The sequence below is a fragment of the Hoplias malabaricus genome, chromosome 8 (assembly GCF_029633855.1).
Source record: "Hoplias malabaricus isolate fHopMal1 chromosome 8, fHopMal1.hap1, whole genome shotgun sequence".
In the NCBI taxonomy this organism is placed as follows: Eukaryota; Metazoa; Chordata; class Actinopteri; order Characiformes; family Erythrinidae; genus Hoplias; species Hoplias malabaricus.
In genome coordinates, this window is record NC_089807.1 from 19,126,431 (window position 1) to 19,132,332 (window position 5,902).

Below are 5,902 nucleotides of genomic sequence, written 5' to 3' on the forward strand. Positions count from 1 at the left end.
CTGAAATTTAGCACCTTAATTAAGTGTATCAGTTTGTCTTTTCTTGTATTCATGTTTTAGATCTGCTGTTAAAATTGAAACATGTTAAGAACAAAAACTTTCTTCAGCAACATTGGGAAAAATAATTTAATCAAGTGATCACACTGTAAAATGTAATAGCCGTGATGACTTAAATTAATTAGTTAACTTTACTTGGTTATGAAGATAATGCACTTCTTACTAGTTTTTTGTAAGTTAACGTTAATTGTAGAGACAAAAAAACAATTAACTTATTGTCTTGAGTGCAGACAGCTTAAAACAATCAAGTAGTAATAAAGTCTGCGATGTGAGCAGTCTCCCGCCCAGAACTGGTTTAATGGCCGGTGGATGACTTCGGTGGAGCCTGCTTTTGTCTTTTGAAGTAAGGTAAGTTGTCAAGCAAGCAACGAATTTAAATGTATTTTATTTTCATTTATTTAACGAAATAAAATTGTGTGACTTTATTTCTGAATACTCTCATAGCTCTATCTAGCTAGTCGTGGATGTGTTAGCTAGCATAAACGGGTTTAGCTATCATATCGTCGCACTTTAGAATATAAAACGAAAAATACACATTTTAAAGTTAAGTATAGTAGATTGCCTGTGAATAAGAAGATGCTGGAGTCAAGTCGGAGAATACATTTAGCCAAATTTAAAGGAAAACTTCCCCCAGACTGTGTGAAGTTGGTCATTTTTTTAACTGTTTTAAAATTCGTTACAGACTAGATTCCAACATCCGCTTATTCACATAAGATCTACTATATTTTAGGAAATTATTGAATATTGTACATTATAAAGCGAAACAATTTAAGCTGTCACATATGCGACTTAGTGATAGTAAATTCACTAAACGTTAGCCGCCTATAACTTGTTTACCCGCCGCCCTCCGCCACTGATTAGAGTACATTTAGCTATGAAAAACATTTTAGTTTCAGTATTAAATTCAGTTTCAACAGCAGGTCTTATAGATATGACAGGGGAAATAGACTGAGGAGACCTTTAAGGCTTAAGCTCAATGAGTTTTCCATGGTGAGGTGCAATGTTTTTTCACAACGTATTCAGAGTCGAACGTATTCAGTCGATCAGTGGCAGCCGCCAGTCGATCAGTTGTAGCCGCCAGTTAATCAGTTGTAGCCGCCAGTCAACCATTGGCAGCTACCAATCAATCATTTGGAGCTGCCAGTTGATCAGTGGCAGCTCCTAATCAGCCATTGGCAGCTGCCAGTCAATCAGTTGTAGCCGCCAGTTAATCAGTTGTAGCCGCCAGTCAACCATTGGCAGCTACCAATCAATCATTTGCAGCTGCCAGTTGATCAGTGGCAGCTCCTAATCAGCCATTGGCAGCTGCCAGTCAATCAGTTGTGGCTGCAAGTCGATAGGTGTTTGCAGCCACTCAACGAGAGCAGCCACCGTTCAGACACTGGGAGCTGCCTGTCAAATGCATCCTTCTCACCAGTAGTTTTCAATACATTTTATAATCCAGTTAGTTGTGGTGTAACTGCAAATGGCTAGTGTGATAAAGCTCACCCCTTCACCATCACAAAGTGAAATGGTGGGAGGTGTTCTTTATGGGTAGAGTTGGGCGAGAGGCCTGAGATGTTATAAGGTCGACTCGAAATAACACCAGAGGTTCGACTTTTGGTTCCCTTCCACCTTTATTTACACACCAGACTTTATATTACTATATACAATATATACATGCGTGCTCCTTGAGAACAAAAAAAAAATAACAAAACAAAATTCTCTATTAGCAGAGACAAAAAGGATAAAGACAACTAAATCAATTGAGTCTTATTATGCCCTTAGGTTATGCTCCTCTCGCTACGGTCTAGCCGAGTCTTCTCTTTTGTGGTATATATATATATAGGTAGCCCCGCCCCTTAGAATATACCATTCCCTTAAGAGGTAAAAGTTATTGTATCTTGGATACACAAGTTTCATAAACAATAAAAATAACAATGAACTAACAACTGTACCAAGATTCAATTACGGCCATGGCATGTTTAACATTCATTCATAATATCAATATTTATTAGATAATATATTTTCCCTCTTCTAGATGCTAGTTCCCCCATCCCTCTGTGGAGAATGGATTCAACCAGGTAAGTAAAACTCAAGAGATAGTACTCTTTTCCCTCTCACATGACCCGTATGCAAGTGAGTAAGTACAGGTAAGTATACATAATGGTTTCTCTTGGTGATGTGTCACAGGGACTGTACATCATCACACTAGTAACTTGATAAAGTGGTGTTTACTGTTCCAATTTGTTAATTACTTGTTTTCACAACCATGGAAGAATAAATTGCAGTGAATCTATTTATCTATTATCTTCTCCACTACAATTACTATACTATCAAATTATCTTACCACAATTTAAACAAAACATCATGTTAATGTTATTCAAATTATGTAAAAAAAAAAAAAAAAAAAATATATATATATATATATATATATATATATATATAAATAAAACTAGATTTACAATAACAACGTTTGGGCATCTTATTATGTATTCAAAATATGAATTAGTCCTGTGTACACTGTTTATGTTCGTACCTGGAAGACAAATTTCTAAAACTGCTGACTCACATTGTGTGGTTTTCTATTCAACAGTAAATCATTCATTATTTTTACAAATACTGAAAATGGATACAACAGCAATAAAGACAAGTGACAGTGTATTTTACCTGAATGAGAAAAATGTGTGTATATTTCATTTGCTGTCATTAAATAAAATTAAAAAACAAAGACACATCTGCAATACGATGACATTTACAAAAAAAAAAATAATAATAATAATAAATATATATATATATATATATATATATATATATATATATACACTTACTAATGCCATTGTACTTAAAATACACTGTGTACTTTAGGTGCCTTGTGACAAGATGCTCACGAGATGCTTTAAAAGCATTCTTACAATATGGGCAGTTAAGGTCACCACTCAATGAATAAAGTTCCTCATCTACTGCAAACTCAAAAGCAACACCTGCACAAACAGTCATCTATTAAACACAATCCTGTACTTGGCTAACAACATATAGATAGCGGAATAAATCAATTTCACTTTTTCTGGGTAACAAACTAAAATCTTGCCACGTTGTTACAAGAGTTTTAGTAACTTATTACTGGTCAGTTCATAGAGCTACTTCACATACATGTATGCCTCCTAAAAATTAATGGTCTTTAACACTAACATAAGTGTAAAATCGTATGCTCAATGCAACTTTGTTAGTCTGAAACCTTTAGACAATACATGCTTAGCTTTAAAAAAAATATGGTTTACAGTTTAGGATATTCTTACCTGCCATGCTGACGAGAGAAAATGAGTATAGGGGGATGAACAGAAGGCATTTTTAAATGGGGAAAGAATATCTTTGGTAAATAAATGTTTCTTTTTGTTAAAGGAAAGATCTGTTGGGTTAAACAAACAATGACAGAGAGAGGAGAAAATGTGAGCAGAGTCACAAAAACAGTAGGAAGCACCAAAATAAAGGATGGTGTGAGTGGAATAAAGCAAAGATGTTGGATGCAAATAAAGTGTTTGAAATAGAAATAATTTAACCACAAATAAATATGTAACATAACTGCATTAGGTCAAAGTTTATATAATTATTAGCACAAAAGTGAAATGCATTCAATTCTATAAATATATAAAGCCAGATAAATTATTTCAATCTATGCTTCTTCTTTTTCATTTGTTTGATACTTTACATTGAGTACATTTATATGAAAGTCTGTTTTCTTTTATCACAATATTAATTTCTCAAATCTTAAGTGTCTTGGCATTTTAGTGAAATACATATTGCTATGTATAAAACAGGATTGGTGCACTCAAAACTATTCACCGTTACGCCTGTTTATTTTAGAATGATTGAAAATTAATTGTACTCATTTATTTACACAGACTGTAAACATTAATTATATTTATCATATTGGAATTTATACTTTTTAATGTGTGTTTTAAGTCACATTAAGTAAAGCAAACAAAGAAAAAGGGGAAATACTGTACATCAAAATGCATGAAATATACTTTTGTTACTAGTACAGTTGTAGTGGCACTTCGTCTCAATTTCTGTAGTACACCAAGACTTATAAAAATATAATTGAAATGATCATACATACTCAGATACATTATTTTCTTTACAGCTCTAGCAGGTATGTTATTTAACTTAGCAACAGAGCTAGCAAAAAAAAGTACAATACACGTTTACGATACGTTGTCGTCATTCTACTAGCTAATACAAACCTTACACTTTCAATGTTACTAATTTAATAAATGTACGTAGTATAAAGTCTGTTATGTTTCGTACGTAGTATAAAGTCTGTATGTTTGTAACAGACGCTTACCTATTGCCAGCGGTCATTAAAACCGTTCCGTAGTCAGTCTCCAGTTAGCGCTTAAGACTCATAACAGGAGGTTGTCATTGGCAGCTCCAGCCTAACACCACTAGCGAACGCCGGCAGCCGCTGACTGCTCCTTCCTGCTGCCAGCTGCCAATTAAAGATTGAACCCCCTCTCTGTATTCGTCCCGAATAGTCACTGTACGGGGGTTCCACCTTAAAACTGTTTAGCCGCACTTCCAAAGTTCTCCTGTAATCTACGACCTGCGTTGCAAGGTCGTAATTAGCATCTGAAATGTAAATAAGAAGTTTAATTTTTAACTTTTATGTTGCTTTTTTCCCTGAACTGTTACTTTTGTGTACTGGTGAAACAAGTGAAATGCTACTTTAAATTTTTTTATGACCTTGAATAGATATTTTAAAAAATATACATTCATATCAAAACATTTATTTTTCACTAGCACTTTTAAAACATGCACATATCAAGGAATGTTTCTACAAATTTCTACTAATCTACAAATTACAACACTACAAGTGGTGTGTTTTAACCAAAACATTTTCTGTCCTTCTCAGAAGTGGATGTGGCAGTTGTTGGTGAGCTATTCACTGAAAAGCTGGTTTGAAGTTGGCCATATCACACTGAAGGTAAGATTGAACCTTTTAGAATTTCCGGACAAAAATTTCACCTAAACTATCATCAGATTTGCACAAGGGAGTCATACCACTGAAAATAAATGCTCAAATACAGTTGCCACTTTATGTTAAATATATATTGGATCAATTTCTTTAATAAACAAATGACCAGGTATACTTTCCTCACATTTGTTTTTTGTTGCTTATGACAACTTCATGGGAAAGGCTGGAAGGCTGTATAGGCAGGGCAGTTTATATTTTGAGAAATGGCTATGCCTATCAACATTTCCCTGATGTAATGTTATTTTTTGTTTGTTTTTTTATACAGGATTCTGACAGTGATGAGGCCTGGGCACAAGTGTCTGCTGGGGTGCTGACTGTCATCAGTGAAGATATGCCTCCCTCTCCAAATCATCTCCACCTTGACTCAGTGTCTACTGCCATCATTGTTGAGGGAGATATTGTAATGGACAATTTACAGAATCTGCCTCAAGCCATGTGCCTCTTGTTTGGGTTGGCATATGCTTAGCACTTAAATTACCCTAAAGCCATGAAAAACATGTTCAATTTCATTCAAAGAGTGATGCTTGGCTTGGGAGAGAACAAACTTCCACGTAAGCTGCAAATTCTTAATCTCCTCTTGAGTTAAATGGCTAATCAAGTGTGAGTCTAGGACAGCTCACTTAAGTGGATTCTTTTTTTTTCTAATGTCGTTTCTAATGTTTAAACTAAATTAAGGCTCTCCTTTCAAATAAACAGCCCTGGGTTTACCAGCAATTTATGTTTGTCTGTATATGTTAATTTTGTAGTTTTATTTTATTTATTGAATTGCTGGCATGTATGTACACACCTTGTCATCTTGTAAAACAATGCCAATCCTATTTTAAGCCTTTG

The 5,902-nt window shown here is 34.5% G+C and overlaps 1 long non-coding RNA gene across 1 annotated transcript; it reads left to right on the forward strand.

Annotated features, from left to right (window-relative positions):
* The first annotated feature begins 268 nt into the window (after positions 1–268).
* Positions 269–5,603, forward strand: LOC136705902 (uncharacterized). The gene is made up of 4 exons (XR_010804099.1): positions 269–405; positions 2,078–2,120; positions 4,949–5,020; positions 5,337–5,603. It is a non-coding gene; the product is annotated as an uncharacterized lncRNA (long non-coding RNA).
* Positions 5,604–5,902: the final 299 nt, after the last annotated feature.